Source organism: Cottoperca gobio, chromosome 16, assembly GCF_900634415.1.
Source record: "Cottoperca gobio chromosome 16, fCotGob3.1, whole genome shotgun sequence".
Classification (NCBI taxonomy): Eukaryota; Metazoa; Chordata; class Actinopteri; order Perciformes; family Bovichtidae; genus Cottoperca; species Cottoperca gobio.
Window position 1 is genome coordinate 25609120 of NC_041370.1, and position 13461 is coordinate 25622580.

Consider the following 13461-nt stretch of genomic DNA (forward strand, 5'->3'; position numbering starts at 1 on the left):
TCTAAGACGAGAAGAAAGGTTCCAATGTCATCTCCACTCTCTCCAAGGTTACAAGGTTAGTGGTTAGTAGGCTACAAACAGGATATGATTTGAAGATGTGACGGTTAATCATTTCCTTCTTTTTTTTACAGAAGTGATACTTGGTACTAATATATAACAGATGTGCTCATTCATACAAAACTGTCAAAGATATTAACAAAAATATCAGAGATGTGATAACTCTGACTTTCAAATGTTGAAATAGATTGAGAACATAAATACATAATGTTGCATGTTTAAATATATCTGTGTTTCCTACCATGGACAATCATGAATCAGAATAATGAACATTAACATGTGATCAGACATATAATAATATTTCTTATGATTATTATTATTAATCATAATATTATCATTAAAGGTGAACCGTGCAATTATGTTATTTAGGAAGTTTGTATCAAACAAGTAGCCCTTCGTATTACTCAGCACCCTTGAAGTAGCTCTCTGTATCAAAAAGGTTGGTGAATCCTGATGTATACAGTATATACATGTGTTCTTAATCTGTATGATTGTGTTATTATATTACTTTTTAGCTCAAACAGTTCATGATCCATGATCAAATCAGATAGGGGCAGATAGGGATAGAACATAGGTTTACCCTGGGCTGTGTCTGTCCAAGTACACAATAAATTATGATGATTGTAATGCACAGTTTTCCACTTTACTCTGCATCACAATCCTTTGCTGCGCTCCAATACCACCCTGCAGTTATTGTTTTAAGCAGCACCCATCATATCCTGCTGACTCCCTTTTCTCACTGACCCCAGCTACATCCACTGCATTTGACACCTGCATACTGCAACACACCACAATATCTGGCTGTGATAGCACCCTGGCTGCTCACAGCAGGCTATTACCCAGCCCAATTACCAGCCAGCCAGCTATAAGTCAACAGTGGCTGGGAATAACCATTCAAGTCCACAAGACAGAGAGTCTTACCCACCCCTGAGCAAACACTGCCATCCACTTTAAAGATGTCCCCTCTGGCAACCAGGGAAAAATTATGAAAAAAAGACCTGATAAGGAGAGGTGATCTGAAATATGGACAGAGAGAAAGACATTATGAACTTCTGCAATAGCATCAATGTATGCGCTTGTCACTTCAGAGGAGGCGGACAATGTTTTCTTTGTGTCGTTATTTAAAAATGTTTGCTGTCATGTGATTAGCTATGTGGCCTTACAGTTAGATGATTGTGGGTTTGATTATTACTGGATTATTTTGTAAGGCAGTTTTTGTGAAAACATACTGAATGTGCAGCGCCACAGTCAAGTGTCGCCGATAGCACACACTAAAAGCGCCTCGCTAAATTCATGTGTGGAGAACCACTACTAAATGTGATTTCTTACATGAAGAGCCATTCTTGGCTACTCTGGAAATTTATTTATTTTCCCTTTATATTTGACTTTATAATAACGGGACTGTGGGTCATATCATTTGGGATGTTTCTCGACGTCAATCTCTCATTCATTCTTTGCCACACACGAGATACAGCAAGAAATGAGGACAGTGCCGCTGCCATAGGAGCAGAGAAGATTCTTAGAGAAGAGTCATAGAAGGGAGAAAGTGGGGGAAAATAGTTGAGCTTCATCGTGGGCTCTATACCGCTGGTACGCTCCATCCATCCATCCATTGTCTACCGCTTATCCGGGGTCGGGTCGCGGGGGCAGCAGCTCCAGTAAGGAAACCCAAACTTCCCTTCTCAGGGCCACATCCGCCAGCTCCGACTGGAGGATCCCGAGGCGTTCCCAGGCCAGTGATGAGATATAATCTCTCCACCGAGTCCTGGGTCTTTCCCGGGGTCTCCTCCCAGCTGGACGTGTCTGGAACACCTCCCTAGGGAGACGCCCAGGTGGCATCCTTACTAGATGCCCGAACCACCTCAACTGGCTCCTTTCAACGCAAAGGAGTAGCGGCTCTACTCCGCGTCTCTCACGGATGGCTGAACTTCTCACTGTATCTCTAAGGGAGACGCCAGCCACCCATCTGAGAAAACTTGTTTCGGCCGCTGGTACCCGTGATCTCGTTCTTGCTGGTACGCTCCAGTACGCTAAATCCCATGCCTCCACAGCCTCCTGTGCACTGCTTCCACGTGGCCTTCCATCGAGTAGGTCAAACTTTGCATTTCTGTATTCTGGGTTTAATGCTCCATCAGATATTGATTGGTCTACCAACACAAATTGTCCTGTAGTCTTTCCACTGGTCCATTTTCAGGACTTTGCCAACTACCTCATTAACTGTACGTTGTTAATTGTGTATGTTGCAATATATACATTTATCATTTGTTAACATCATTCCTTCTCCTGGAGACGTTTGTGTGTCCCTATAAACCTGAGAGCTGTGTTGTCTGGAGCCTGGTGCTGCTGGTAAGGCAAATTGGTCACAAGCGAGGGGTCAAAATAAGAATGGTTCAAAACGACCCCATTAAACATAGAGGAAGAGAGGGAGAGACCCTGCCCGGAGGAAGCCCCGTCTGGAGCCAGGCCAAGAGGGAGGGCCCGACAGCGAGCGCCTGGTGGTCGGGTTTGCCACGGAGCCTGGCCGGGCACAGCCCGAAGAAGCTATGTGATGTCTCTTTTCGTATCACTTCGTATCTGTTTACTTGATTACCCCACCCCTCCTCGATAGTCTAAATAGAGTGCTTGAATTTTGCCAAATTAAATAAATAATTCTTAATTAATAGTTACATTTGCTACAAACAATTCATGCTACAATGCTCATTAGAAAATAAAATGACAACCTCACGATAGCAAGAAGAAGAAGAGCTCTTGTGTTTGTAGTTCAGAATCAGAATCAGGAACGGGGGAAGAGATGAAAAGTATCACCAGTACTGTTGGCATCAAAGTTCGGTGAACTGGTTGGTCACATTGCCCCAGATATTGACTACAAAAAACACACAGGGGTCCTGTGGGTGTAGCGAAGAGGCTGGCTGTGACTTTACACCTATAAGCTACAGGATCTTCTCAGCAAAGTATAGTGGCAATTTAAAGATTGGGCTGTAGAACCATGTCAGTGATTATACCAGAAGTGTGCCAAACTTGACGGAGTAGTCAAAGTTTGTTGCCTTCCCATCACACGCACGGTGGGCAGGCATAACACAATGCAGAAAATCCATTCAGAAAATTAGGTGATTCATTGGAAATAAAATACATAAGATTACTGGCATGGTTAACTAGTCCAAACAGAAGTAAGTGATAATCCACAGGAACAAGAATGGGGCAAAGAAAAGGTGCAGGCAGATGCAGGTACAGATAGGGGTTCAGGAACAAGTACAGGTGGCTGGAAAGCAAGGCACAAATAAATATTGACAATCTGGTGGGGAATAAGTGGAAATAGGCCAGTATATATACATCAGGGCTGATGAGGGAAAGTCGAAACAGGTTGAAGTGAGTCAGGGTACTGGGACATGTTGAAGAGTCTGAGGACATCTTGTGGATTGGGAAACTCGAAATATGGCTGAAGGGAGGGAAGGAGAGGCCAAATGGAAAAAACAGGACTGAGGCAGGCATTATGACACCTGTGCTACTAAAATTGTTTTGGCTCCATGCTTAGTGTTTTATTCCATCCAGCAACATTATAAACAATTAGGCAGTTAGACAATAGGCCTCACATTCACAAAAATGCAAAGGCAATTGACTTTCAGACTGTGTTGACAAAGCTGTTGCCTTTTTTGGTCACTTTTATCTTGTAAACTAATTTATCAGCACTGTGGCTGTGAAGTCACAGTGTGTTCTGTTTCAGTGGTTTCTGCCAATTATTCCTCTACTCTGACTACTTTTTAAATTTAAAGTGTGCACATCACCTAACAGCACCAGCCCCAATCCTTGAATCCAAGTTGAAGATGTCACAAGTGAGATCAGTGTAAATGTTGTAATGTAAAAGCTGAAGCACTAAGTCATACTTGATACTGTCATCAATAAAAAAGACCCCTTTTTACTGGAATGTACCAGAAAAAGCCTTAGAAGCTGAACTCAGAAAATGAGGATGTATTTTGCACATCCATGTGTGCATTTATATCTCTGCTTTCTAGTAGAGTAGAGTAAAGTCTTAGTCTATGTAAGGCTGTCTGATGCTTTGAGCTAAATGTTTATTTGAGCATGGCTATATACTCAAAATAAAGGGCATTTTCTCGATTTTTACATATCTTCTAAAATTCAATATATATTCTAACTGTAAACAGAGGCTCATATTTGTGTAAGGAGATATTTAGCCGTAAAGATAGAAAGTATCTTTTTTTAAATTGTTCAAATCTCTTTGAAAAACATACATTTACTCATGTGGACACATTGTTTTGGTGCTTGAAATGGGATTTCCAAAGTCTAAAGTTCACAAAAGTAGTGTAATTTATGAATTAAATAGTAAATAGATGTTGAAGAAGAAATGTGTAAAGGCTTCTTGAAAGCAGCAGGAATAAAGAGTTGGACACCGCTCAGGTTTGTTTTTCCCTCATCTCAGTGATCGGCACATCTGGGTAGTTCCATATATTGTTTATAAGACCTCGTCTCTGTGTTGCTGTTGTAGTTGACCGGGATCCTGCAGACAGGGTCTTCCAACTTTAGCATTTAATTTGCGATGGTCAGAGTGTGACCGGCTCGCACGCCAATCCGGTTGTTGCGCTAACCTCAGCACCTGTTGCTAATGGCTAAACGTTTCCGGGCAGCAGTACTACTCATCTTTTTTGCATTAGCGGTAAAAACAAACTGACTATGAGGGAACAATTTATTCAATTCGGGCGGAAATCATTCTGCAGACAGAGCTCTTGCGCCCATTAACCCTTTCAACCCCCCAGATAAAACTTGCTAATTTTCACGATGAGTAACACATGCAAAATACACAATAGGAAGACCCTGCTTTATACTCTCCAGCAATGTATTTATCGACCGCAGTGTTTTTTCATCCTGACTGCTGATTGTGAGGAGACAGGCTACAAATTAATGATGTTTAGTATCACAGTGTATGTTGAAAATTGCCTAATAATCCTTATGTCATTTTTAATGAGATTTCTGCTCCCTCCAGCAGATACATGATGCAACCATCACAGGCCTTTCTGGGACAGCCAATCATGACTCAGGAGAACAGTCATCTGACCAAAAGATGGCAAAAGCTGCCGCACACACCATCAATCATCAGTGGATATAATCATTTCCAACAGGCAGTCAGACATCCGCTGCGGGGGTCTCTCACTGTTGGAATCCTCAGGAAAGTGGACATCCCTGCACTGAACAGTCAGTAAGTGCTGGCAGTCCTTAATTAAAGTTATACTAATTAAGACTGTGTTCAAAAGGAGAGGGGCTTTGATAGCATTAAAGTAATCACAAAAGAGCTCACAGACTGATGTTGTACAGGAGCTGAATGCTGATAGCATCTCAAACTATCCACATAAGACTTTTCTCTGTTTAATCCAATTCTGGTAAATTGGTTAGAGAGAGATGACTACATGTAAAGCTTTTATAATGCAGCAATGTGCTGATGTACAGGTATATGTTCCCATCCATACAGTATGTGCAAAATGAGATCGTGTTTTGAAAAGTTTAAAAGGAATCAGATTGGAATTTTAGAATGGTGGTTACATTGTTGCCTCCAATAAACTGTATGTATACGACCTTTGTACTTTTTCATTCATCTTTGATCCTCTCAGCAAAAACTGGTCAGATTACCATGAATCCTACTATAAGTACTCAGAGTCTCCAGATGAAGATTCATAAAGTGACACATTTCCTCTAGCACCTCTACCAGGCCAATATTTCCATGTGACCAGCACTTTGGTCAGTGACAATGAATTTTAAAAAGTAATGTCAGAATTTCCATGATTTCTTCTTTATCTTCAAGGTCCTCGGATGACCTAAATGAATTTTGTTTGATTTGTTTTATTACCCTGCCGGCGTTTCATCAATGCCCTCATCAGGCCAAAATGTTCACTTATGTAAAAGAAATATAAAAATATAATGGACATTAGGCCCACGCTCCCCAGAGGATTAACCATTTACTTTTGGAACACAGCTTTCCCTCCAGACAAATAAAATCAGCTCTGTACATAGTACTACAATTCCCCTGAAACAGAATTGTATAACATGAGCAATGGTGTGATATAAGCATTGTAATAATAATAATAATAATAATAAGCTTTATTTGTATAGCACCTTTCATACAATAATTGCAGCCCAAAGTGCTTCACAGCAAAAACATAACAATTAGTACAAGATTAGACAGAATAAGAGCATTTACAGTACAATAATCACAGTGTTGATGTAAATGAGTCTGAAGTGCCATTATAAAAATAGCAGATAAAATAGCAGGTAATTAAAATAGTATAAAATAGCAGAAATGAAATAGCCAGAATTAAAATAGTCTAAAATAGCAGATAATATAGCAGAATTAAAATAGTATAAAATAACATTGGCACACCATTCTTGTAAATGTTTTAAACTATCAGGGCCATATTTTGAAAGTATGAGATCAACAATCGACCTCTGTGGCCCTTCAACTGGTTTACTCCCTTTGCTACCCATTATTTACGTTCACAGTGTCAGGGTCTTTATTGACCTTTTAACGTATAAAACACAGACGTCTCCGTGAGTCCAGATTCTTTTGGGAAAATCTTGGTTAAAGCCCGCTTCATAAACAAACCCCTGTTTGTTAAGTTTTATGAAACCTATCGGTTAAAGATCTTTCTCCAATATATTCTTTAATCTTTCACTTTTCCACTAATTGTGTAAAGAACATGTAAACACATTTATCAGAGAAACGTCCTCTTTTTCCCATGGTAAGTCAAATCAAATCAAATCAAATTTATTTGTACAGCCCAATATCACAAATTATACATTTGTCTCAGTGTGCTTTACAGACTGTACAGGTTACGACACCCTCTGTCCTTAGACCCTCGCATCGCACAAGGAAAAACTTCCTAAAAAAATCCCCAAAATTAAAGGGGGAAAAATGGAAGAAACCTCAGGGAGAGCAACAGAGGAGGGATCCCTCTCCCAGGACGGACAGACGTGCAATAGATGTCGTGTGTACAGGATAAACAACATAGTACAAATACAACATTTGACAGAAATTATGTTGTGTTGGAAAAAAAAGAGAAAGTATGGATGAATCCAGGAAAATGTCAAAAAGGCTTCCCGGTGTCCAGCAGGACCAGGGCAGCAGGCGCAGCCACGATTCATGATCCTGACGTAAACTTTATCAGTGGCAACCTGCCACATGAGAGACAGACACTCCGGGGATGATACCCCGGATGATGAGTTAGTAACATACATTTACATAAATGCATACAGATAGAGAGGGAGAAGAAGGGAGAAGAAGAGAGGGGAGGGAGGGGAGGAGAGAGGAAGAGAAGGAAGAGAGCAGGGAGGTGTCCCCCGGCAGTCTAAGCCTATAGCAGCATAACTAGGGGCTGATCCAGGGCAAACCTGAGCCAGCCCTAACTATAAGCTTTATCAAAAAGGAAAGTCTTTAGCCTACTCTTAAATGTGGAGAGTGTGTCTGCCTCCCGAACACAAACTGGAAGCTGGTTCCACTGGAGAGGTGCTTGATAGCTGAAGGCTCTGGCTCCCATTGTACTCTTAGAGACTCTAGGAACCACAAGTAACCCTGCAGTCTGGGAGCGTAATGCTCTAGTTGGTTTATAAGGTCCTATGAGATCTTTAAGATATGCTGGAGCCTGACCATTAATTGATTTGTAAGTCAGGAGAAGGATTTTGAATTCTATTCTGTAATTTACCAGGAGCCAGTGCAGAGCAGCTAATACAGGAGTAATATGATCCCGTTTCCTTGTTCTTGTCAATACACGTGCCGCTGCATTTTGGATCAACTGAAGAGTCTTAAGCGACTTTTTGGGACAACCTGATAACAATGAGTTGCAGTAATCCAGCCTTGAAGTAACAAATGCATGGACTAGTTTTTCTGCATCATTTTGAGACAGGATGTGTCTTATTTTTGCAATGTTACGTAGATGAAAGAAGGCAGTCCTTGAGATTTGTTTTATGTGGGAGTTGAACGACAGATCTTGATCAAAGATGACGCCAAGATTCCTTACAGTGGTGCTGGAGGCCAAGTTAATGCCATCCAGAGCTTCTATGTCATTAGAAAATGCGTTTCGGAGGCGTTTAGGGCCAAGTATAATAACTTCAGTTTTGTCTGTGTTTAACATCAAAATGTTGCTAGACATCCAAGTTTTTATGTCCTTAAGGCATGCTTGAAGTTTAGCCAATTGATTGGTTTCATCTGGTTTAATTGATAGATATAATTGGGTATCATCCGCATAACAATGAAAGTTTATAGAGTGGTTCCTTATAATATTGCCCAAAGGAAGCATATATAAGGTGAATAGAATCGGTCCGAGTACAGAACCCTGCGGAACTCCAAGACTGACTTTGGCTGTCATGGAGGATTTATCGTTAACAAGTACAAATTGAGATCGCTCAGATAAATAGGACTTGAACCAGCTTAGTGCGGTTCCTTTTATGCCGACACAATGTTCCAGTCTCTGTAGTAGAATGTCATGATCAACAGTGTCGAAAGCAGCACTGAGGTCTAACAAGACAAGAACAGAGACAAGTCCTTTGTCTGATGCCAATAGAAGGTCATTGGTAACTTTCACCAGTGCCGTCTCTGTGCTATGATGAACTCTAAATCCAGATTGAAAAACCTCAAATAAACTATTATTATGTAAAAAATCACACTACTGTTTTGCAACTGCTTTCTCAAGGATTTTAGCGAGAAAGGGTAGGTTAGATATCGGCCTATAGTTGGCTAAAACCTCTGGATCAAGACTTTTTAAGAAGTGGTTTTATTACAGCTACTTTAAAGGATTTTGGTACGTAGCCAGATAATAGAGACAGGTTGATCATATTTAATAACGAGGTGTTAATTAAGGGTAAAACTTCTTTAAACAGTTTAGTTGGAATCGGGTCTAAAAGACAGGTTGATGGCTTAAACGATGAGATTGTTGAAGTTAGTTGGTTAAGGTTGATTGGAGTAAAACAGTCTAGATATATTTCTGGAGTTACAGATGTTTTTAAAATTCCAACAGTTGAAGTTAAGTCACCACCAATTGAGGTCAGGAGGAGATTAATTTTGTCTCTAATTATTATAATTTTATCGTTAAAGAAGCTCATGAAGTCGTCACTACTGAGAGATATAGGAATAGAAGGCTCTGTAGAGCTGTGACTTTCTGTCAGCCTGGCTACAGTGCTGAAAAGAAACCTGGGGTTGTTCTTATTTTCTTCTATTAAGGAAGAGTAATAAGCTGCTCTGGCATTAAGGAGAGCCTTCTTATACGTTTTAAGATGATCTAACCAGACTAAACGAGATTCTTCCAATTTATTTCTCGACTTTTGTTTTAGTTTGCGGATTTGTAAATTAAGTCATTAAGTTATGATCTTCTTCTTTAGAGGAGCGACAGAGTCAAGTGTTATTCGCAGTGAGGCTGCAGCGCTATCAACAAGATAATTAATTTGGGAGGGACTAAAGTTAGCATAGGAGTCCTCCATTATATTGATATTGAGTCCTGTAATTGAATTAAGTGCTGATGGAATCTAAATCTATTTGATCTCAAGTTTTTCAAAAATACACACTCTGAAAATGTATCCTAGTTACCTTTACACATTCAATGTTAAACCAGTAATAATTCACCATTAAAAGGCTAAGATAAAAAAATATGTCTTTAGCTTACTTTTGAAGATATTGAGCGAGCTTGCCTCCCTAATGTCTGCAGGTAAAGTGTTCCATAGCTTTGGTGCATAATTTCAAAAGGCTGAATCCCCAATGTTTATAATATTTAAGACGTGACTTGAAATGCTGTCGAATATCCGCTTAAAGAATGCTGTAGGTATCGGGTCAACATAAGCGGTGGAGGAGTTCCATTCCATCACAGTTTTATGAAGCTCAATTAATGGTTACATCACAATGTTTGCAGATGTTCTCTGTGTCTCCATCATAAGTGATGCTGGCTCTGATTGAAGTTATTTTATTATTGACGAACAATGCGAGTTCTTCACACTTTGATGCAGAGGACTGCGGAGGGGTGGGGGCAGTGTTCAGTAGTTGGTTAATAGTCGATAGTATATAATACTATTGTAGAATTTCCAACATTCTCTGTGATAATCTTAGAAACTTAATCCTTTCTTGCCAGCTGCATTGCTTTACCATAGGCAGCCATGTATTTTCTGTAGATATCATAATTAACTGTGAGATATGTTTTTTTTTTGTACACATGGTTTAACATCAGCTTGATTAAAGACTTTGCTTACTGTAGAGTTCTTGGAGATTGATTAAAAATAGCCCAAAATGCAATAAGCACCTACTGGTGGTACCCTCCTGGAAAATCTCCATATTTTGATGGCCAGGGAGACAAATGGAAAATATGAAGGTAGTCTAAATACATAGCTTTCTTATTTCCTATAGCATAAATGTTGTATTTAAATTTTTTTAGCTATTTTGTTAAAAACTCCAATTTCTTGGTGGGTCTGTGATATATTATTCTAAAATCAAGAACTTGCTCAGGTTTGCCGAAAGAGGCTGTATGTAAGTGAAACTAGAATTTAGACTATTTTATTACAGATATGTGTTTCTGACATCCAGAATGAACTTCCATGCTCAAATAATTGCAATATTCTTTGTATTTATCATCTTGCTGTTTGGCCATCATTACCATGAATCAAGATAAAGAATCAAAAAAAGTATAAATATCAGTTAAACTTGTCTTTGAGCCAAGACATTTTTGCTGCAGTTTCACAACTCGAAAAGTTATGTAGTGAAATGTCTGGTAAAATTATCACCCGAGTTTAATCAAAGCATAATGTATGGTATAATTAATTTCTAGAGGCAAACACAACAATAGAACAAAGACAAACAGCCAGACTAAACAAAGTAGGATATTCATTATTTGTGTGTGATTCAATTACAAACAGGGACGTCTGTGAATTTGCAGTCTGACAAATTACCTCCCACAGCATAATAAATGCCAGACATAAATCATTTGTCATATTTCATTACGGCACAAATCAGGAATGGATATGCTCTGATTTCCATGCTTTCGCATAGAATTTGTTTTTTACTGTGGTGGTGGGTGTTGTGTGTTTTCTGCAGTTGTTTGCTCATGCACTTTAATTGAATAATTTGACAGCAGATTATTGCAGTTTTCATTTATAATTGATAACACAACTTTCTCTATCCTGAGTTCAGCTTTCAGAAGTCTTCACACAGTCAGCACAATAGAAGTCAATGTGGACTCAACTGTGGATCACTTTTCATTACTTTGACACAAAATGCATTCAATGACCACTTCTTTCATAATGCAGTGTTTTACCATTCAAACATTTTTACAAAAGTGTTTGATTCATTTAGGTAAAAACTATTTTTTTTATATTATTGATAATTTTCAAAGAAGAAAGATGATATTGTTGCATCTTCAAAAGAAACGTTTTTTTTGCCGTCAAGGAACAGTAAGATTCACAACTCAATTAACTGACATCTGGTGCTACTGTAAGTGGTTTTGTCCTAATAACATTGTTGAGCAAAAGTTTGCAGAGTAAAGAAGCCCTTGCTCTTTCTATCGCACCATAACATTTTTGACAAGATTTTCTGCTGTCAGTTAGTGTTGGAAAATATCTGACATCATGTTATCTATTTCTGTTCAAATTTCTGTCCACCACAAATACTCTTTGTATTCACACTCCATTTAGCATTTTTAGATATTGTAAAAACGGTTCACATTCAAAATCTAAATATACAAAATGACTGTAAATTACACTGTAATCTCCTACATTCTCCTACATCTACATCTAAAAACAATGGAGTGATTTATTTTCTCATGAAATCTGAAAGGTTTATGACCAGTGTTCTAATGATCAGAAGTCTCAACTGCAAGTCAAGGCAAGTCAAGGCTTTTATCGATGTGGACGGCCCACATCGATAAAAGCCACCCACATCGATAAAAGCCCATGAACAGGTGTTGCAATCTGGGTGATCATAAACAGTCATAACTTAATATCTCGTGCGCTCATCGCGGTTCCTTGTTGTAGTGCGGGCTGTTAGCGTTAGATTGACACTTCATTTTAGCCAAATGGAGCTTCTATGGGTTTTTTATAACCTTCATGAGCCAATGAGTGTCAACTTTGTAAGGAAGTCCCAGTCCTCTTCTTTTGTTACAGTCTGAGCCACCAGCAGATCAGCCTCCCGGTAGACAATGAACGCCTCGTTCGTTACATGCGTCACTTCCCATGGTTTGTTTTTACAAAAAATTATATTTATTATTTATTGTTGCAGAAGAAAATACAAAATAAGGATAAAAATATTAGAAAGAAATGTGTTTATACTTCACTTACTCTGTGTCATTACTACTAACAGGGAATATGGGTATATAATAGTTATTTATAAATAAATAAAAATAATATTTATAAATAAATATTATAATACGTACAAATTGCAGTTTGTGTACGCCTGGTGTTACTCTTAGAAGAATATGTCTAATAAATTAAGTTTGTATCCCTTTTATCTGAAATAGGAAGTTGTACTTCATAACACTTGGTTCTATGTTTTTATTGTGTTTTCTAGTCCATACCTACCAGCTATACCGATCTTCAGGCATCTTTTTCAACAACAAACTTCAGGCGGAGTGTATTTTCTTCAAATTCAGTATATTCAGGCCACTATTACTCAGTGTCAGAAGCACTTGGAGTGCTTATTCACTGTTTTGCAAGAACAGAGTTATCTTTTGAATGAGACCAAAATCATGCAGCTGGTGCAAATGGTTGAAGAGCAGCTTTCAATTTACTTTGGGTATGTCGTTTGTAGGTATTTTCGGGTAAATTCCCCCACCCTGTAAGATTAAGACATGCAAAAGAAACACGTAATAAATTGCATTTAAAAACAATTTAACAGTCATTAAATAAGCTAAAGTAGAATAAAAACACAAAAATGAAAAGTTACAGTTCAATGCAAGATATGAATAATTATATGATTTAATAGAAGGCACCGGCAAACAGAAAAGTCTTCAGCCTTGATTTAAAAGAAGTGAAAGTTGCAGCGGACCTGCAGTGTTCTATGAGTTTGTTCCAGATATATGGAGCATAAAGACTGAACGCTATTAGGTCTCGGCCTGTTCGTTAGTGTCCTCACCTGTGCCTCATTGTTCCCTTTAATCCTTGATATATTCTGAAGACGATAGTAGGCTGACGTTGTAATGGTCTTAATGTGACTGTTGAAATTCAGGTTTGTGTCCATGACTACATTTAGATTTCTGGTCCCGTCTGTGGTTTTCAACATTGCTTATTGAAGTTGAGCGCTGACTTTTAATCTTTCCTCCTTGGCTCCAAAAACAATTACTATGTTTAATTGAAGAACATCCAATCATTGATTTGTTGAATGCACTCTCAGCGCTTTTTCTATTCCTAATAACACCATGACGTCAGGATCCAAAT